This window comes from Quercus lobata, chromosome 7 (genome assembly GCF_001633185.2).
Source record: "Quercus lobata isolate SW786 chromosome 7, ValleyOak3.0 Primary Assembly, whole genome shotgun sequence".
NCBI lineage: Eukaryota > Viridiplantae > Streptophyta > Magnoliopsida > Fagales > Fagaceae > Quercus > Quercus lobata.
In genome coordinates, this window is record NC_044910.1 from 34,946,579 (window position 1) to 34,969,463 (window position 22,885).

Here is a 22,885-nt window from a genome sequence, read left to right on the forward strand (position 1 = left end):
TAGCTGTGCCAATTGCCAAAACCGAGTGGTTTGGGGTCCACCAAGACTGGAGCCACAGCTCAATAAGGCCATGTTCATAGGTTTATACCCTCCTCAACCAACCATTAATTTCATCACCTCTTCAATTCTTGATCGTAAGAGTGTATCTTATACAGCCTACAATGAAAATTCCGTTCTTTCCATGGCTTTTCTTGATCACCATATGCTCACTGTTTGTCAACTTTGGTATCTTTGTCGTGTCTGACCAATGTCTTCATGATCAGCGAGATTTGTTGATCGGATTGAAGAACAGCCTCAAATTCGATAGTGCTTTGTCCACAAAACTGGTACACTGGAACGAAAGTCTAAATTGCTGTTTGTGGAAAGGTGTAACCTGCAGCGAGGAGGGACGTGTTATTGGCCTCAATCTGAACAAAGAATCAATCTATGGTGGACTTTACAAATCAAGTAGCCTTTTCAGTCTTCAGAATCTCCAGAGCCTGAGTTTGGCTTATAACAACTTCAAAAATTCTCGGATTCCACCGGGGTTTGGCAATCTGCCGAATTTGAGTTGTTTAAACCTATCAAATGCTGGCTTTGAGGGGCAGATTCCCATTGAGATTTCACAGTTGACAAGGTTGGTTACACTTGATTTGTCTACATCTTTGTTGAGTGATTCTATACTGAAAATTGAGAACCCTGATTTAGCCATGCTACTTCAGAATTTTACGGAGCTAAAGGAACTTTATCTTGATGGTGTAAATATATCAGCGCCAGGGAATGATTGGTGTCAGGCCTTATCTTCTTCAGTGCCAAATCTAACGGTTTTGAGCATGTCTGATTGTTATCTTTCAGGGCCTTTTAATTCCTCCTTATCGAAGCTTCAGTCCCTCTCAATTATTAGTCTCGGAAGTAATCCCTTTAATGCTCCAGTTCCAGAATTTTTTGCAAATTTCACAAATTTGACTTACTTGGATCTCAATTCTTGTGGATTGAATGGAACATTTCCGAAAGAGATCTTCCAAATTCGAACACTGCAGACACTTACTTGTCAAATAATGAACTAATTCAAGGTTCTTTGCCAGAATTTCTTCCAAATGGTTCTCTTCGGTCACTGCTGCTTAGTGGTACAAAATTTTCAGGGGCACTGCCAGATTCTATTGGTAACCTGGCAATGTTGTCCAGAATAGATCTTTCTGGATGCAATTTCAGTGGATCAATACCGAACTCTATGGGAAATCTTACTCAATTGGTTTATTTGGACATGTCATCAAACAGCCTCACCGGACTAATTCCATCATTCAGCATGGCCAAGAAGTTGACCCAGATATACCTTTCCCATAATGATCTAACAGGTAAGATTGATTCCCTTAACTGGAAGGATCTTCTGAATCTGGTGATTCTTGACTTGGGTAACAATTCACTTAAAGGGAATATTCCGGCCTCCCTGTTTTCCCTTCCATCATTGCAAATATTACGACTTTTCCACAACCAATTTTATGGTCGGCTTGGATTTAATGTTTCTTGTCACCTACTGAACACCCTTGATTTGAGTAGCAACAACTTGGAAGGGCCAGTACCAACGTCTGTCTTTCAACTTAAAGGTCTTAAGCTTCTCTCACTTTCTTCAAACAACTTTAGCGGCTCCTTGCAGCTCAATAAGATTCAGCAGTTGAGAAACCTTTCCAATCTTGATCTTTCCTACAACAGCTTATCGATTGAGTATGTTGAAACTTCTTCATCATCGTCCTTTCCCCAAATTTCCACATTAAAATTGGCTTCTTGCAAATTGAAGACTTCTCCTGATTTCTTGATAAACCAATCCAAATTAACCATGCTAGACCTTTCAAATAATGAGATTCCTGGAAATATACCCAACTGGATTCAGAATCTTACTAATCTTCTTTACCTAAATCTCTCGTATAACCTCCTGGAAGGGCCTTTGCCCAATCTTCCTTCTACGTTAACTATCCTAGATCTTCATTCCAACCAACTCCAGGGGCAACTCCCAACTCTCCCACCATCTGCCATGTATCTGGATCTCTCAAGGAATAATTTCAGCTCTGTTATACCTGCTGGCATTCTCAGCTCCCTCAGTGTTGCTTCTCTCTTATATCTTTCAAACAATCATTTATCTGGCAGTATCCCTGTATCAATGTGCAATGCTCCATATCTGCAAGTTCTTGATCTGCGCAATAATTTTTTGAATGGCACTATTCCCCAATGCTTCTATGGAATGACTGAGACTCTCGGGGTGTTGGATTTGAGAAGGAACAATCTTGGTGGCAATTTATCTGATTCGTTTCCAGTTAATTGTGGTTTACTAACTCTAAACCTCAATGGAAACCTATTAGAAGGAGCGGTACCAAAGTCTTTGGGGAATTGCAAAAGTTTGGAGGTCTTGGACCTGGGGAACAATAAGATAAAGGATGCCTTCCCATGTTACCTGAAGAACATATCCTCGTTGCATGTCCTTATCTTGCGATCTAACCAATTGTATGGGTCCATTGATTGTGGAGGGCCAATTAATACCTCTTGGCCAATGCTTCAAATTCTTGACCTAGCTTCAAATAATTTTATTGGTCGATTTCCAAGAGAATTCATTTTCGCTTGGAAGGCAATGATGGATCATGCCCAGTCACGAATTCAATACCTCCAATTTGGAATCCTACAATTCAGTCAAAATTATTATCAAGATAGTATAAGAGTTACCATTAAAGGTCTAGAGATTGAGCTGGTTAGGATTTTAACTCTTTTCACTTCAATTGATGTATCCTGCAACAATCTTAATGGGACAATACCAGAAGAAATAGGAGAGCTCAAATCGCTACGTCTTCTCAACTTCTCGCATAATGCTCTTACAGGCTACATTCCACCATCTCTGGGCAACTTGACTCAATTGGAATCATTGGACTTGTCAAGCAACAACCTTAGAGGGGAGATCCCTGTGCAACTTGCAGATAGTCTTACTTTCCTTTCATTCCTAAACCTTTCATTCAATCAATTGGTGGGGCCAATTCCACAAGGCAAGCAATTTGCTACGTTTACAAATGATTCATATGAAGGGAACAGAGGATTATGTGGATCCCCGTTGGTGACAAATTTCACAAATGGTACTACTCCACCACCTTCAGCAACACAAAAATCTGGAGAAATTAATTTGAATTTCATTAGTGTTGAACTAGGATTTATTTTTGGTTTTGGCTTTATCATTGGACCCCTTATGTTTTGGAAGAGGTGGAGTATATGGTATTTCAAACACGTTGATGACATTCTTATCAGGATCTTCCCTCAACTGAATCTTGGAATTAAATACCGTCGAAGAGCAGCACGCATAAATCAAGGGCGGAGGCACTAATGATAAGGTAGTTGCGGCAAAGTGTGTGGTACTAATGGTAGTTTATCTTTGTTTGGCTTGCTTATTTTGTGGCTTATTTAGTTTATTTGGTTAGGTATAAGTATCTAATTTTTCAGTTATTTGAATAAAGTGCCGTATCATGTTTCAACAAAAAAAAAAAAAAAAGGTTAGGTATGAGTAAAACGTTGAGAGCGTTACTTCTTCTGTATGTCATGTAAAAGTTGTTACTGTTTATTTAATTTTATGTTTTCTCTTTAGATTTCGATGTATTTGGAATAAAAGTTGAAATAAAGAAGAGAATCAAAGAGACTGTGTAGGTATATAAATTTGAACGAGATTGCTGAGACATATTTACATGTGGGGTTCTCTGTTATCATACTATGCAATTTCTGCATTAATAACATTTTTGTCTGAATAAAATTGCATTCAACGGTGAATTCCATTTATAAAAAAATTAATAATAATAATATGTGGTGACAGATCAGGTAGGCATTCTCCCAGCTGCATTTGGCGTTTAAAAAAAAAAAACATTTTTCGATGAGTAAATAACAGAAAATAATAATACTTCAAGAAAAGAAAAAATTGATGATGATTCTGACATGATTTGCCTGCATTTTTTGTATATGGCACTAGTTTTGGTGCTATTATTTGGATAATTGAGATCAGATGATGGCTGATATGTTGCAGCATATTTTCAGTTTCTCAATTTTAACTGCTGCAAGTCAGGGAAGAGCAATGGCAACATCCCTGCCTCACTGGCAGAGAGATTGGGAAAAAAAATTAAGTGGACTTGGTAGAAATTTCGGGGATGGGTGGATTTAAATTATTTTATTATGTGCATTATCATTCATCTTAGATGCATTCATGCACGGATTCAAACTTGAAATAGCAAAAGAATCTGATAAGAACATCAAAAATGTATAAGTTGCTATATTCTAGGAGTACATTTGATTGTAACAACCACATTGAGGATGACTTCTTCCCGTGTTACTTGAGGAACATATCCAGGTTACATGTCCTTGTCTTGCAATCTAACAAATTTTACTGGCCGATTATTGATTGTGGAGGATCAAATGTAAACGCACCAATGCTTCAAATTGTAGACCTAGCTTCAAACAAATTTACTGGTCAACTTCAAAATAGAATCCTTTTCTACAAAGGCAATCTTGGATGATGATGATGAGGTCCAACCAATATTCAATCACTTCCATGTGTGAGAGCATTAGGTCCAACCAGTGCTCAATCTTGTAATTAGTGTCGTGTCAGTGTCACTGTTTTTATGAAAGAAAAATAGGTACTATACATTAAACATTCCACCTAAATGAATTATTTAATTTTATTATTATTTATTTATATTAAAAAATAACTAATTTTATTTCCTAGTATTTATATTTTAATATATTTATTGTGAAATTACTTAACAAGATATATATATTTCATTTAGAGCAAAAAAAAAATCTCAAAATAAATGGTATTGTGCATCATGAATGGCTTGCCCACATGTTGGTTGATAAATCTTCAAAATAAAAGGTGTCTAGGAACCTCACATGTGAGAGCATTAGTGTAACACTCCATAATTTTGATTCCAATTAAATTATTATACGTAAATTTTAAATTGAGGCCTATAATTAAAATGGATTAAATTAATTTGGGCCTAAGGTATTAAAAAGAAGATAAATACTATGGAATATGAAACCCAAGTGAGGTGACATTGTACATATATGGGCCTTGAAAACCCTAGCCTTTCCTCTTAGGTCACATGTGTTTTGCTGATGCGATTTCTTTTTGCTTCAGCCAACTATTGAATTCTGCCTTTCTTCACTGTGGCGTTGAGTTGGAGTCTTTAGGTATGATTTTTCTCATGCTCAAGATTTAAGAAGTTTGAATAGTCAATATCTTGCAATTGATATGAACCTAGACTATCATTATACTAATAGAAAAGGGGTCCTATAATTGTATTATATTAGATAAAGATTTGGTCAATATGTCAGGAAGGAACACAGATTTGAAATTGAGCCAAATAGAGTAATAGGTTTGGACTTGGTCACCATGTTAAAGTGAAAAGAATGCTTATGTTATTGCATTCACACTAAGCCACAATTGTTGACCGGTTATTATGCATTCACACTAGTTCAACCGTGTAATAGATTTTGGGGTCTTTGGAGTGATGAATACAATATTAAAATAGGAACTTTTTATTTATATAGCCGTATGGTCCTCCATAGGCTTTGAAATGGATTTGACATAACTTTAATATATGGCTTCTACCTTTGATTAATAGCTTTATATACTAGGTTGATCAGATAGGTTTATGTATATATATATATCCCGTGGCTTCAAGGGAAAAATGTAAGCATCCGGATTGATAAATTAAGAATACTATCTCATGGCTACCCATGTTAGATTGAATATATATATATATATATATATATATATATATATTTAATGGTTAGAGTCAATGGACATCCAGTGGCATCAAGAGGGAATGCTAAGCAACAAATTAAAGCAATATGTGGCTTCCAATAGTAAATTTGATAGTTAAGTGAATAAATGGAGGATTTTGGATATATTAATATTGTTTAGGATAAAACTGTTTAAGTGTGAAAATAAATTTTGAAGTGGGAAATTGTGTATTGATGAACCTATTTTTGGTATTGCTAGGTTCTAATTCTACTGAATTGTTGTGATTCAAGGGAGGTTGATTTCCTTTATTTTTGCAACTAAAAGGTAAGTGGTGTTTACTAATTTTGGGGGTTTTCCCAAAACAGTGTTGATTATTAAACTATTTTATATGAAAGAAATATGTAGATATTCTATATATAAATGAATATTTTACAAATGTTTGATGTTCACATTGGCTATTCGTTTTATAAAAAACTTGTGGGACAACCTAATTTTATTTAAACTTATATGTGTGAATATGTCTTTATATTTTGAGAAGTATGAATGGATTATTTTGTGAGCATATTGAATATGTTTTGAAAACTTATGACAAGTCGTGATTAGAAGCTCAGTATGGTATTTAGTCCTTAGCAAGGGACAATCATGCTGCAGCTAGTCCTTAGCAAGGGACGGTCCTAAAAGGGGACAGTGCACATTTGATAGCTCCTTAGCAAGGGAGCATACTATTGAGGATCCAAAAGGAAGTTCCTTAGCAAGGGAGTGTACCTTTAGGTTCCAAAGGAGCCATCCTTAAGAAATGGGATGAAAGGAGGTTCCAGTCCCAAAAAGGGGACAGCACAACTCTGTCAACGGGGCGTAAAGGTTGACCACGAGAAAAGCCTAGGAAATTGTTTATGTGATGGTATCTGTGGGGCCCAGCAATTCGTGGACCAGGCCCATTTGCCCTTAGAAAGTCCGAGGACCCAATCCGAGGAGAACTGTGGCCCAAACTCCATGACGCCGAGCACGGACCAATTTTTGGGAGGCAGCCGAGGACAGTCTAGTCCTCGGCAGGCCCATAATCCGCCCAGAATAAAGGGATAAATTCGTAAGGAAATCCAAAATACCTTGGGGCGATTACCCTAAATACCCTTCTGGATAAGGCCCAATGCCTGGCAGAACCGTACTCTACAGCTTTATCAAGTCATCCCCAGCAATTCCGGGATTAGACTGATGGGACCAATGTCAGTATTTGTAAAGACTGACCCTACACGTGGACGAAGGACATCGAACGCACACTAGTATAAAAGGAGAAGTAAGTGAATCTAGCAGGGGGGGAAAAAAAGGAGACTTCATGAGGAAGATCGCCGGAACGATCCATGCACAGAACAGAGAAAGTCCTCTGTTGGACAGCCGGAAAGGACCACAAGGGTCCTCGGATCAAGTCCGAGGAGCCCATTCTCAGAGGTGGCAGTATGGCGGGGCTTTAAACGTTTAAGCCCAGTCCGTTTTCCACAGGGATCTTTCTGAAATCCAGACCGGACCATCCCCCCGTGACCAAGCCCAAGCTTTTCAAGCCCACTCTCTACAAATCGTATTGTGAGGGATCTCTCCCGCGTGAACCCAAAAATGTCACTGGGCCGCGCAGGAATCGTGTCCTTACAATTGGCGCCGTCTGTGGGAAGCATGCGCGCTTGGCGCAGGTGGCGGTGGAGTCAACTCTCTACTAAGCAAAAATTCACGGAGCTTCCTCCGTCTCCTTTGACGTGCAGCTGTTGTTCCGACATAAACTTCTGCTAGGGGCTACTCCTTGCAGCGCCCATGGCGTAGGCAGCCCTAGGGGCTCTTGGCCTCAAGCCGGCTCTCCCCGCCCTGATCTAGGGGCTTACATCCGAAAAACAAACAAATACCAAAAAATAAATCTCGTAAGTTTTGGACAGAACCAAGGTCTTGCATGGTCCTCGGACTCAAACCTATGGGGAAACCAAGTACAGGAGATGGAAATCAAAAGTTTTGGACAGAACCAAGGCCTTGCATGGTCCACGGACTCAAGCCTGTGGGGAAACCAAACACAAAAAAATAAATCTCGTAAGTTTTGGACAGAACCAAGGTCTTGCATGGTCCTCGGACTCAAACCTATGGGGAAACCAAGTACAGGAGATGGAAATCAAAAGTTTTGGACAGAACCAAGGCCTTGCATGGTCCACGGACTCAAGCCTGTGGGGAAACCAAACACAAAAAAATAAATCTCGTAAGTTTTGGACAGAACCAAGGTCTTGCATGGTCCTCGGACTCAAACCTATGGGGAAACCAAGTACAGGAGATGGAAATCAAAAGTTTTGGACAGAACCAAGGCCTTGCATGGTCCACGGACTCAAGCCTATGGGGAAACCAAACACAAAAAAAAAACAAATCTCACAAGCTCTGGACAGAACCAAGGTCTTGCATGGTCCTCGGACTCAAACCTATGGGGAAACCAAGTACAGGAGATGAAAATCAAAAGCTTTGGACAGAACCAAGGTCTTGCATGGTCCACGGACTCAAGCTATGGGGAAACCAAACACAAAAAAAAAACAAATCTCACAAGCTCTGGACAGAACCAAGGTCTTGCATGGTCCTCGGACTCAAACCTATGGGGAAACCAAGTACAGGAGATGAAAATCAAAAGCTTTGGACAGAACCAAGGTCTTGCATGGTCCACGGACTCAAGCCTATGGGGAAACCAAACACAAAAAAATAAATCTCGTAAGTTTTGAACAGAACCAAGGTCTTGCATGGTCCTCGGACTCAAACCTATGGGGAAACCAAGTACAAGAGATGAAAATCAAAAGTTTTGGACAGAACCAAGGCCTTGCATGGTCCACGAACTCAAGCCTGTGGGGAAACCAAACACAAAAAAAATAAATCTCGTAAGTTTTGGACAGAACCAAGGTCTTGCATGGTCCTCGGACTCAAACCTATGGGGAAACCAAGTACAAGAGATGAAAATCAAAAGTTTTGGACAGAACCAAGGCCTTGCATGGTCCACGGACTCAAGCCTGTGGGGAAACCAAACACAAAAAAATAAATCTCGTAAGTTTTGGACAGAACCAAGGTCTTGCATGGTCCTCGGACTCAAACCTATGGGGAAACCAAGTACAAGAGATGAAAATCAAAAGCTTTGGACAGAACCAAGGTCTTGCATGGTCCACGGACTCAAGCCTGTGGGGAAACCAAGCACAAAAAAAAAAATCTCACAAGCTTTGGACAGAACCAAGGTCTTGCATGGTCCTCGGACTCAAACCTATGGGGAAACCAAGTACAAGAGATGAAAATCAAAAGCTTTGGACAGAACCAAGGTCTTGCATGGTCCACGGACTCAAGCCTGTGGGGAAACCAAGCACAAAAAAAAAACAAATCTCACAAGCTTTGGACAGAACCAAGGTCTTGCATGGTCCTCGGACTCAAACCTATGGGAAACCAAGTACAAGAGATGAAAACCAAAAGTTTTGGACAGAACCAAGGCCTTGCATGGTCCACGGACTCAAGCCTGTGGGGAAACCAAACACAAAAAAATAAATCTCGTAAGTTTTGGACAGAACCAAGGTCTTGCATGGTCCTCGGACTCAAACCTATGGGGAAACCAAGTACAAGAGATAAACATCACAAGTTTCGGACGGAACCAAGGTCTTGTATGGTCCTCGGACTCAAACCTATGGGAAAACCAACTACTCGTAAGGAAAAACTACATTACGTAGAATTTGGATTCATCTGAGGAAAGCTCCCCACTCGCCATTGGGTCAGTTCCCAAACTGCGGGGATTCGCAAGTCTGCTCTTAAATCTGCAGCACCAAGGGAATCGATGCGACGTAGGGCAATACGTCACCTGAGAAACAATTTGAGTTCTTTACCCTCCGTCAACTCCTCGGACGGTACTCTCATACTTATCACAGAATATTCAATTGTTATTTTTGCTAGTTTCCTGAGTTAAACCTGCTATGAGTTATCGCCGTAAGGTTTGGTAGTGTTGGTACATTAGAACTGATTGGATTATGTTTCAAAACTTCCTGCTCTAAGTATCATTGAAGAAACAGACACAGGGAGCACACCCTTCCACAAAATAATGTTGCAAAAAGAGTAGTATTCAAAATAAGTAGGCAAAATTTCCTTTCTTATTAAAACAAAGAAACAGTACAGCATACAACAAAAAGCTGAAATCAACTTGTGATAAAACTTGCTACATGATAGAAAGGAAAGTTACAAGGAAGCAAGAGAAGGCCGAGGAGGTAGCACAGACGAGAGGTGGGCTACTGCTTCGAGGCCTTGTCCCTTCCCCCATGCTTTCGCATGCCCATAGCTCCGGCAGCAAAGGAGCCCAACTTGAGCCTCACGCCGCAGTGGGGAGGATGCAGGTAGCACAGAGGAGAGGTTGGCTACTGCCTCAAGACCTCGTTTCATCCTCAACGCTTTCACGTGCCCGAAACTCAGGCAGCAAAAGAACCTGACCTCAGGCTAACACCATCTACAAAGAAGATGCAGGGAGCCGAAAGTTGGGAAGCCCCCGCAGAAATTTGCCGGCTGCCAGGTAGACAGTGCTGATGGTGGAAATTCCTTCTTCGGACATACCAAAAATCTGGCATGACCAGAACCTGCTTCGGATTTTGACTAAAAGCGTGGGAAACACCCTCTCCCCTCTGTCATAAGGGAATATTTCTTTGAATCTATGCCTTCGTTGCCCGTATATCACTCTTCTGAGCTTGAGGAGAACGTGGCGCCTTTGCGGCGGAGAGAGTTTTTCTTCCCCGACCCTCGTCTCAAACATGACTTGCTGCGGGAGGAAGCTGAAGGATGAGACTAAGGAGCTGGTGCCTAGGCAAAGAAACTTGCTCTCTTATTTATTTGAGGAGATAGGGTGGTGGCATTTAATTAGCGCAGCTTCCCGAGGAACGCTACAGACAAAACGTCTCCAGCTCGACTTCCAACAAACCTCTGCAACGACAAGACTAAAGGAGCCTCGTCGAGGTGCACCTCAAACATCGGGACACCCAGAAGTACCGCGTGGCCAAAGATTATGGAAATATCTCATGATCCGTGGGCCTAGTAAATTCGCGGCCCATACCCTTGCTACATGATGGCCCACGGACTACGGCCCACGCCAGGTAATAACTAATGCCGAGGACAACCTCCTGCCCGGCCGCGTACGGGATACCTAAGGAGAGGGAATAAAACAAAACCAAGGCCTTGCATGGTCCTCGGACTCAAGCCTACGGGGACACCAAGTATAAAAATTATTATTATTACAAGTTATGGACTGAACCAAGGCCTTGCATGGTCCTCGGACTCAAGCCTATGGGGAAACCAAGTATAAAAATTATTATTATTACGAGTTTTGTATAGAATCAAGGCCTTGTATGGTCCTCGGACCCAAACACGGCATCAAGCCTCCAGTTCTCTCCTCGGCCAGCATGGGTAGTCATTACTTTTCACTGGTCGGCCTTATTGGGCCAAACACTTATATTAGAGTTAGGGCAACATCTTTTTATTATCAAGTATTTTGGTCTTAGTTGTCATCGGTTTAGATACTTTCTCATTGAGCCGAGCAGCATTTACCAATATACAAAAACATAAACGGAATATGCAAAATGAAATAATAAACACTCTTATTAATATAAGAGATTATTACAATGTACGAAAAAGGGCTCAAACAAGCCTATACAAAAGGAGAACTGCTGAAGCAACGATAACACTCGCAGTACAGAGAAGTAAACAGTCAGGCTTCTTCTAAAACTCATCTTCAAGGTCTTTTCAGTCTCTGCCTTCAACATTGCTCATATCATGACAAGAACCTTCTTCGGAAAAGGATGAAGGACAAGGAAGAAGAATTGAAGGAGAAGGAAGAAGAATTGAAGGAGAAGGAAATAGTAAGGAAGAAATCAATGAAGAAGATGGAGGAGATGAAGGAGGAAGATGGAGGACATGAGTAAAGAAGGAGGAGAAGAAGAGAGAAGGGATGAAAAGAAAGAAAAGGAGCAAAAGAGGGAAAAGGGAAGGCACCAGGACGGAACTGGTGCTGGGAAGACTATAAGAGGAAAGCGGAGGAGGGCACCAAGGAGCAAAAGAGGGAGAAGCAGAAGCACTTAGCCCCTGCCTCAGCCCTGACTCCTAACACGTTGGTGCCATATTAGGTATGCTCATGAGGAGCCGGGTGGTGCTGGTCTTGGTTGTTCTCGACTCAGTCACGCCGAGAGTTCGACACGACGAGTCCCTGCTTCGGATTTTGGCTGAAAGAGAGGCGAGACAGATCTTAAGTCTGCGCCACCCTTGCCCTGATCGAGCCATTTCAAGCTTTATCAGAATATGGTGTCTAGAGGAGGGGCATGATTTCTTCATCATTTGTTGCGATCTCAGAAGAATAGAAGGGAGTTAGTACGAAAGTGATGGCCTCCTGCTTGCCTTCTTATAGGAAGAGCAGAACGGATGGCATTAAATGCATTCAACCTTCCCAAAGAATCTGAAGAAAAAAGAGGCGTCCGTTCCACTTCTCCACCTTATCAAATGAGCCGCCGGATATAAATGAGCCTCATTAAGGGGAATTCATTAAGGGCGCGTCTGGGACATCCAAGCGGCAGGAGCAGATTCCGAGCGGATTAAAAGGAATCCCTCAAAAACCGCCTAACTTCCTGAGAAACCGCTCACATAAATGCGGGATCAAGCTAAATGGGCCATATTAAGGGCCCGGGTTTGCCAAAACCCTCCTTTCCAATCCGGAATTCGGATAGAAGGGTTTTGAGGGGCTATTGTGGGGCCCAGCAATTCGTGGACCAGGCCCATTTGCCCTTAGAAAGTCCGAGGACCCAATCCGAGGAGAACTGTGGCCCAAGCTCCATGACGCCGAGCACGGACCAATTTTTGGGAGGCAGCCGAGGACAGTCTAGTCCTCGGCAGGCCCATAATCCGCCCAGAATAAAGGGATAAATTCGTAAGGAAATCCAAAATACCTTGGGGCGATTACCCTAAATACCCTTCTGGATAAGGCCCAATGCCTGGCAGAACCGTACTCTACAGCTTTATCAAGTCATCCCCAGCAATTCCGGGATTAGACTGATGGGACCAATGTCAGTATTTGTAAAGACTGACCCTACACGTGGACGAAGGACATCGAACGCACACTAGTATAAAAGGAGAAGTAAGTAAATCTAGCAGGGGGGGAAAAAAAGGAGACTTCATGAGGAAGATCGCCGGAATGATCCATGCACAGAACAGAGAAAGTCCTCCGTTGGACAGCCGGAAAGGACCACAAGGGTCCTCGGATCAAGTCCGAGGAGCCCATTCTCAGAGGTGACAGTATGGCGGGGCTTTAAACGTTTAAGCCCAGTCCGTTTTCCACAGGGATCTTTCTGAAATCTAGACCGGACCATCCCCCCGTGACCAAGCCCAAGCTTTTCAAGCCCACTCTCTACAAATCGTATTGTGAGGGATCTCTCCCGCGTGAACCCAAAAATATCACTGGGCCGCGCAGGAATCGTGTCCTTACAGTATCAATATATATATTATGATGGCTCACAATATAAAGATATTATTTTCTTTTACATGAAATAGTTGATGAGAAAATATTGATGAGTTATAAGCTGTGAATCTGTTGAAAGAATTATTTATTTGAAAGGTTTGTTCCCACACCCCAATGTTAGTGAATTCCACTTATTGAGTTATTTCACTCCCCTTTATTTCCCATTACAGATACATTAGGTGGATTACTGGAGTAGAGATTCTTGGGAGACAGAAGTTACAAACTATTTTTGTGGAACTGAGAATTTTATTATTATTTTATGGCATTAAACTTTGTATTGGAGAATTATTTTGAGGATGTTTTGTATTTGGTGAATTAGAGCTCTGACTTTTGTAATCAGATTCAAGGTTGCTAGTTTTTTTTATTTAATATTTTTTATGGATTATTCAGATTAAATAGACTTTTATTGCCTATGATTTTGGGGCGTTACAATTAGATTCCACCATATTACGCATTGTTTGAGAATTCTTCCATTTTGCATTCCACTCAATTCCAATTGGACCAAATAGAACCAAAGTGGACAAAATGGACCGAATAAGACAATGTGGACCAAATAGGACTGAAGTGGATAGAATAGGACCAATATGAACTGAATAGAGCCGAATAAGACCGAATGGACCTAAGTGAATAAAATGGACCGAACGGGACCAAATTGGACTGAAATAGAAAGAATGGATCGAAGTGGACTGAATAGGACCAATGTGGACTGATTAGGACCAGTATGGACTGAATGGACCAAATAAAACTAAAGTGGACAAAATGGACTGAATATGATCAATTTGGAAAAAATAGAGCCAATGTGGACTGAATGGTCCGAATAAGGCCGAAGTGGACTGAATAAGACCCAATGAACCAAATTGGACTGAATAGAACTTTAGTGGACAGAATGGACTAAATAGGACCAAATGGACCGATTATGACCGTATGGATTGAATAGGACCAAAATGGACTGAATAGAACATGATGGACCAAATAGAACCAATGTCAACCAAATGACACTTTTGAATATTTATAATTTTTATTGCATTTTTAAGGCTTATAGTTCTAATTTCTAACATCTATTATGGAGTTTAGTCCAAATATAATAATTTTTCATACTTTCAACCCACAAATCAAGAATAAAAATGAATTTTTGAGCTAATTAGAAAAGACAACCTACAATAAGAATCAATTTAAGACCCAATTAGTTTAAAATGGACAAAAGGGGACCAAAATTGACTAAATTGGACTGAATGTGACCAAAATAAACCTAATTGGACAGAATAAAAATTGTTTAATTTTTAGGGAGAACAGATTATCTTCAAAAAAAATTTAAGAAAAAATTATACTTTATACTACTATACAAAAAAAATATTTATCCCCACGTATTGCTACCACTAGTTTACTTTTTACAGGTGATGCACTAATTATTAATATAAAAATGTCATTTATATAACTCTTTTTTTTTTTTTTTTTTCTCACAACAAATTGGGAGGGATGATTTAAATTTGAGTTCTTCGAGGCAATGCCATTGAGCAATAATAGTCTTGGAAATTTATGTGGTTATTTTTTTTACATTTTATATTTTAAAAAATTTATTTGGAATCTGAAATTCCTGCTCAATTTTAGTTGCTTAAGCAATAATCGAAACAAAAACTAGCAAAATATATAAGCAAATTTAATAATACATGCAGTCAAAAATATAAAAATAATTATTATTATACAATTAAATTAGTCAAAATAATTAAATATTTTTTAACTCATTCAAATCATATATCATAAATTGAATTTATTACCGGCGGGAGGTGGGGGACTTATAAGGAATCACCATGGTGCTTGGGTTAAAGGGTTAATTAGATCCATTGGCCGAGCCAATAGTATGGAGGCGGAACTTTGGACATTCAGGGATGGTTTAGCTCTGTGCTTGGACCTTGGACTGCTTGCTATTGAATTAGATGTTGATTCTAAAGCTGTTGTTTATTTACTTTCTAACAATGATAGCTCTTCTGCTGAATTTGCCCCTATTCTTGATGATTGCAGACAATTCATGACATTAATCCCAGCATTGAAGATCAGCCATTACTTTAGAGAAGCGAATGCTTGCGCCAATGGGCTAGCCAAGTCAGGTTCTAGAGGTGGGCAGGATTTTGTTGTTCTGGAAACTCCGCCTGTGGAGATTGTCCAGCTTTTGTTTAGAGACTCTTCGGGGTCTGTTTGTAATATACTTTATTCAGACCCAGCTGCTTTGACAGCTGGGTAGTTGGTGTTTATGCTATTCCATGTTAACCTTAAAAAAAAAAAATTTGAATTTATCGATCACAATATTTTACGTCTCTTTTTTTTAATGATAAATAATATAATTAATTCTCAAATATCTTTAGATAAAATTCCCAAATATAATATGAGCTAGTGAAAATATAAATATATCTCATTCAATATGAACGTTTGCTGGTTTAGCACCCGAATAAAGCTGCGTCCTAGTCTTTGTTAATAAGATTTCAACCTAACAAATTGTACAGGCATTTTAAATAGGATTGAGTCAATGACAACTACACTGTCTACGCTAGAGACAGTGTGTTGACTGATGAGTGACTTGAGTCTATGCAGTTCGTCCGAAGGCCTATCACCATTCTTGACCAGCCGTGCCAATTGCCAAAACAGAGTGGTTTTGGGTCCACCAAGATTCGAGCCACAGCTCATGAAGGCCATGTTCATAGGTCTTTACCCTCCTGAACCAACCATTAATTTTATCACCTCTTCAATTCTTGATTGTATTAGCGTTTCTTATTACAGCCCCCAATGAAAATTCCCTACTTTTCATGGCTCTTCTTGATACCAATATGCTCACTTTTTGTCATCTTTGGTATCTCTGGTGTCTGGCCATTGTCTTGGCGATCAACGATCCTATTTGCTCCCCTCAAGTTCAACATTACGTTGTCCACAAAACTGGTGCGTTGGAATGAAAGTGCTGATTGCTGTTTCTGGGAAGGTGTAACCTGCGGCGGAGAGGGACATGCTATTGGTCTCAACCTGTTCAACGAATCCATTACTGCTGGACTTGACAATTCAAGTAGCCTTTTCAGTCTCCAGTATCTTGAGAATCTGAATCTGGCTTATAACTGCTTCAACAGTCGGATTCCAACGGAGTTTAGAAAGCTGACGAATTTGAGGTACTTGAATTTGTCAAATGCTTGATTTGCAGGGCAGATCCCAAATGCGATTTCAAGCCTCACAAGGTTGGTTACTCTCAATTTGTCTACTTTTTATTACTAGGCTGATTCTATGTTGGAAACTTGAGGGCCCAAATTTAGCTACGCTAGTTCAGAACCTTTCGTAGCTGAAGGAACTTTATCTTGATGGTATAAATATATCACCGCAAGGAAATGAGTGGTGTCAGGTCTTATCATCTTCACTGCCAAATCTAAGTGTGTTAAGCATGTCAAGTTGTAATCTTTCAGGCCCTCTTGATTCTTCCTTATCGAAGCTTCAATCTCTCTCAATTATTTATCTCGATAATAATCTCTTTAATGCTCCAGTTCCAGAATTTTTTGCAGATTCCAGAAATTTGACTTCCTTGCGTCTCAGTTCTTCTTATTTGAAAGGAACATTTCCAGAAAAAATCTTCCGGGTTCTAACACTGCAGACACTTGACTTGTCAAATAATAAACTACTTCCAAGGTTCTTTGTCAGGATTTCTTCCAAAAAGTTCTCCAGTCATTGCTGCTTAGCGGTACAAACTTTTCAGGGACATTGCCAGATTCTATTGGGAACCTTAAAATGTTGTCCAGATTAGATCTTTCAAGTTGTAATTTCACTGGATCAATCCCAAACTCTATGGCAAACCTTGCACAATTGGTTTATTTGGAAATGTCGGTAAACAACTTCATCGGACCTATTCCATCTTTCAGCATCACCAAGACTTTGACAGATATAATCCTTTCTCATAATGTTCTAACAGGTACTATTAATTCCACTCGGTGGGAAGAGCTCCTGAATCTAGTGAATCTTAACTTGGGTTACAATGCACTTCAAGGGAGTATTCCAATCTCTCTGTTTTCTCTTCCGGCACTGCAGAAATTAGAACTTTCCAACAACCGATTTTCTAGTCAACTGAAAGAATTTTCCAACATTTCTGCTTTCCTATTGGACACCCTTGATTTGAGTAGCAACAACTTGGAAGGTCCAATACCCAAGTCTGTCTTTGAACTCCTAGGCCTTAAGCTTCTCTCACTTTCTTCAAAGAACCTCAATAGTTAGTTCCTTCCTTTGGCAGTTGAGAAATCTTTCCATTCTTGATCTTTCCAATAACGACTTGTTGATTGAATACAATGTAACTAGTTCTTCATTATCCCTCTTTCCCCAAATTACCAAATTAAAATTGGCTTCTTGCAAGTTGAAGACTTCTCCTGATTTCTTGAAAAACCAGTCCAATTTAATCTATCTAGACCTTTCAAATAACCAGATTCAGCAAGGGATTCCCAGCTGGATTTGGAAGCTTAGTAATCTTCAATACTTAAATCTCTCGTATAACCAACTGATGATGATTCTGGCAGGACCTTTACTCAATCTTTCTAGTTTGAATGTCCTATAGCCCTAGACCTTCACTCCAACCAGCATGAGGGGGAACTCCCAGTTCTCCCATCATTAGCCTTATACTTAGATTACTCGCAAAATAATTTTAGCTCTGTTATACCAGCTAGCGTTGGCAAATCCCTTTCTAATGCTACTTTCTTCTCACTTTCAAGGAATAAATTACATGGGGGAATCCCTGAGTCATTATGCTACGCTACATTTCTTCAAGTTCTTGATCTGTCTGATAATACCTTGAATGGCACAATTCCTCAATGCTTAATTGAGATGAGTGCGACTCTAGGGGTACTGGATTTAAGGAGTAACAAACTCAGTGGCACAATAATAGATACATTTCCTGGAAATTGTAGTTTACAAACTCTAAATCTCAATGGAAACTTACTTGATGGAGTGGTACCAATGTCTGTGTCCAATTGCAAAAACTTTGAGGTCTTTGACATAGGGAACAACTACATGGAGGATGCCTTCCCATGTTTCTTGAGGAACATATCCAGGTTGCGTGTCCTTGTCTTGCGATCTAACAGATTTTATGGATCAATCAATTGTGAAGGTTCAAATGTCATCTGGCCCGTAATTCAAATTGTTGACCTAGCTTCAAACAAATTTACTGGTCAGCTTCAAAGAGAATCATTTTCTACTTGGAAGGCAATGCTGGGCGATGAAGATGAAGTCCAGCCAGTGCTCAAACACATCCAATTTGAAGTCCTAAAATTTAGTCAATTATACTATCAAGATGCGATAACAGTTACCAGTAAAGGTCTATACATCGAGTTGGTGAAGATTTTGACTATCTTCACCTCAATTGACGTTTCCTGCAACAATCTTGAAGGACCAATACCAGAAGAAATAGGAGAGTTCAAATCACTGTATATCCTGAACTTGTCACATAATGCTTTCACAAACTCAATCCCACCATCTCTAGGAAAATTGAGTCAACTTGAGTCACTAGATTTGTCAAGCAACAAGCTTACTGGGGCAATACCTATGCAACTTGCAAATGGTCTTACTTTCCTATCAGTTCTAAACCTTTCTTTCAACCAACTGGTGGGCCAGATTCCTCAAATTAAGCAGTTTGCTACATTCTTGGAAACTTCCTACGAAGGAAACAAAGGATTATGTGGCTTCCCTTTGAATATAGAGTGCAAATATGATGAACCAGGAGCGTTGCCTCCAACATTTGAAGAAACTCATTCGAAATCTTGGATTTGGACAGATTGGAAGAACTACATAAGCGCAGAACTGGGATTTATTTTTGGCTTTTGGGTTGTTATTGGGCCCCTGGTGTATTGGAAGAGGTGGAGAATACAGTATTACAAGCACGTTGATGATATTCTTATCAAGATCTTCCCTCAGCTGAATCTTTGAAAGAAATTGGGTCGAAGAGCACAAAAGAATCAGGTGTAGAGGTACTGGGGCAATTTTATTATGGTTAAATCTAGTTTTTTCGGTTGCCTTATAAACTAATAAAAGTAAATTTTTTTTTTTTTTAAAAAGTAAACGTTCAATTGGTTGCTAGTGTTGTATGATGTTTGTAAACCCCTTTTTTTTTGTTGCCAGCTGAAGACAAGGGGGATTCATCCTCATATCAAAGACCCACTATAAAGGGTTCAGTTGCCACGTGGCTTAAGGGCCATTGGCATTTGACATTTGTAACTGGTAAGCTGTATACAGACATACTTATATAAGATGCGCATGTATGCCTCAATAGAAGAAATGTGTTGTCCAAATTGTCTCAAGTACGACTTACATGAGTTCTTGCTGCATTGAGCTATTTAAGCATAACCTTATTCAATATCATTAATATTACTACATATTTTGAAACGTTGAATTGCATGTTATGTAAACTCTTAATACACATCAAATGTTGTCAATTAGATATTATTTACTATATGATCTATAAGATTATATTTTATGCATAATTTTAAATTACAAAAATTTACAATTTAAACAATTTATTGATAACATAACTATTAATCTTAAATTTTCTAGAAATTTTGCAAGCATAGATGATATAAAAAGAAAATGTAATCCTATGATGGGTTTGTCAAAATTCACATTTTGAATAAAATTGTAGTCTTAAACTACAACTAATTTTGTAGCTAAATTTTGCATAAAGGTCGCACAAGGATTTAGATCGCAATAGTTTTTAAAACTATTGGATAATCATTAATGCAATTGATATTTTAATATTTAACCCTAGATCTAAACTAAGATTAAACCTTAACTACAACTAATTTTGTAGCTAAATTTTGCATAAAGGTCACACTAGGATTTAGATCACAATAGTTTTTAAAACTACTAGCCTCAAACCCGTGCGATGCACGGGAAGCTATTGAAATGATACACATAATTGTATTTTCTCTAATTTATTCAAAATGAGGCATGTTTCTTAAAAAAATAGAAAAAAAGAAAAGAAAAGAAAGAGATTATTGAAGTAATGAAGTTTGATATAAGTAAGAGCCAATATGCCATAATTTTCATTTTATACAAATTATTACACTATAATAATTATACATATTAAGCACGCATTACCACCATGTCAAAATATCAAAGCTTGCATAAGAAAGATTAAGGGTGTCAAAACTTAGAACAACTATTGGTCACATGGCGCATTTGACATTCATCCTTTAAGACAATTATATTAATGACATTGTAGTGTTGAATTGGTACATCAATTTATATCTGTGCATAACATCAAGTTTATGTTATTCCCAATAAACTTTTTTGATATGAAACATTGGCTACACCATACCATATAATCCTTCTAGATGAGGAAATAATTTTAACAACAAAAACTCACACATCCCAATAAATATAAAACTAATCTAATTAGTGATTATACATGGCTTCCACTTGTCATGAATGACAATGATCATTTATTGTATACATTGTATCACTATATGTTGTAGCCTCTTTTTTCACCACAAGACAGGTCAAAGTTAAATCATGGTCTCAAAGTACAATAAAAAGTGGTTTCTAAGCTCTTGGCAGAGTTCTTCCTTTCCCATGGTGACTTATATGCTCCCAAAAGTGTAGAGCTCACACGCCTTCGAGGAAAAAAAATCTTATTAATTTCCTCAAATAAATAGAAAAGAAAATTTCTTCTTAATAAATTAAATAATCTCTTTCTCCAATTTCACCATTCAAAAGTTGAATTTAGTAAATAATCATATAACCAATTGCTACACAAAAATAAAACTGGCAACGTCATCTTCATCTAACACATATTAGGTAACTTTAATACAATGCTTTGTTATGTTAATAATGAAAATCTATACAATGCTAACAAAAGAATTATAAAAAAGATAAAGATAAAGATAGAGATAATTTAGTAGAAAGCAAACCCGAAAGAGAAAGGGCTTAAAGCAATGTCACAGTCAGAGTAAATCTTTTCCTTTCACTTGTGGCTCAATTGACCTAAAATTTCATGGAATTAAATAGCTAAACATAATGATAAGTTTCTGAATTACATGCTCTTTCTAAAAAAGAATTTGACTTAAATAACGTAGTATATTTAAGCATATAGTGTCTGAAAAAAGAATTTGACTTTAAGCAACAACAACACCAGCAATTATGCAGCTACTTAAAGCCTCCAACAGCAACACCAACATGAGTTATGCAGAAACTTAAGTTGAGCATTATTGCCACCAATCATGAGCATTGGTTCAGCCATCATAAATCCTGAAAATCAGTCTCATTCTGGTAAAAACCCAAACATAGAAAATCATTGCATCAAATCAAATCTAATCTTTGCCAAACTCAAGGAGAATATTATGCAGTCATGACAGATCATATTTAACCCCACCCTCTAATTTCATTGTGATTACAAAATTAAGAAAACAATTATAATATATGAAGTACATTACTAATTACATAAAAACAAAAGGAAAATATAAAACAAACTGATACAAACCCGAGGAGAAAGAAGAAACAAAACAAAGTGGTAGATTTTTAAGTGGGGAGTTTTCCTACATGTTGCAATGGCCTTAATTGCAGAGAAAGGTTTAAACCCTCCTATCATTGACCTTCTTAACCAAAATTCTCAAAAAAGAAACAATACTGAAGGCAGTTTCATATTCTCAAACACTTCTACCTTCTGCATAACATTGATTTTTTTTTTTTTTTTTGGGTACCAAGCATGGTGCTCAAAAACTTTCAAAAACTACAACATGGCTGTACAAATGAACTGCAAGCAATAGGAAGGAGTAATCACAAATTTAAAAATAGTTGATTTCTAAGGACCATGCTATCAATAACTTATCAAGGAAAACTCATAAAAAAATGAATTGCATGGTTAACATTGGGAATAAGGCCAAAATCTAACTCTAACCTTGGTCCCATAGGCCATAAATTCAATCATGGAAGCCACACCCTGTAATTGTTGAATCAGAACATATAGCTGATTACATACATACTTTCAAATCAATCCTCACGTGCTCCAATTATAGAAATATAAATAACCATATATCCTAGGCAACAAACTTAAGTGGACCTCGAGGCAGCTTGTACAAAACTTGAAGTCTTGAACTTCAGTCCATTATTAGGACCTAATAGTTGCATCTACTGCAGAAATGCCTATGTTGGATAAGTTTGATTGGATCAATTTCAAGCTTAGTTTTTCTTCCAATTAAACACTAACAATCTATTATTAATCCAATAAGTAAGCATTTCATGCACATGCTGATTTGATTTCAAAAAAAGTTCTAGAGAATTACTACAATAAGTAAACCATTTAGCAAAATATTCCACCTAATATAATCTTTTCAAGGCAGGCATTTTATCAAACACACATCATGCATTATTATTGCAACCACTGCTGCATATAATCTTATCAAAGAACTACCTACAAATACATTCAACTCAAAACCCAACAACTAAATCCTTTGGTAGACTAAATTCTCCAAATTGCAATTGCCAGTACTTCAAATGAAAATTTTGAGGCTGAAAGTATATAGAACACATATGGCACATTAAAACACACACATACACGAAGGAGAAAAATCTCATAGATCATTTAATCTAAAACTAAGATGTCAAAATCTCAAACATGT

At 38.5% G+C, this 22,885-nt stretch overlaps 2 pseudogenes; both read left to right on the forward strand.

Moving 5' to 3' along the window:
• Positions 1-5,180, forward strand: LOC115952188 (annotated as a pseudogene).
• Positions 5,181-16,043: 10,863 nt separating this feature from the next.
• Positions 16,044-19,472, forward strand: LOC115951956 (annotated as a pseudogene).
• The last annotated feature ends 3,413 nt before the right edge of the window (positions 19,473-22,885 follow it).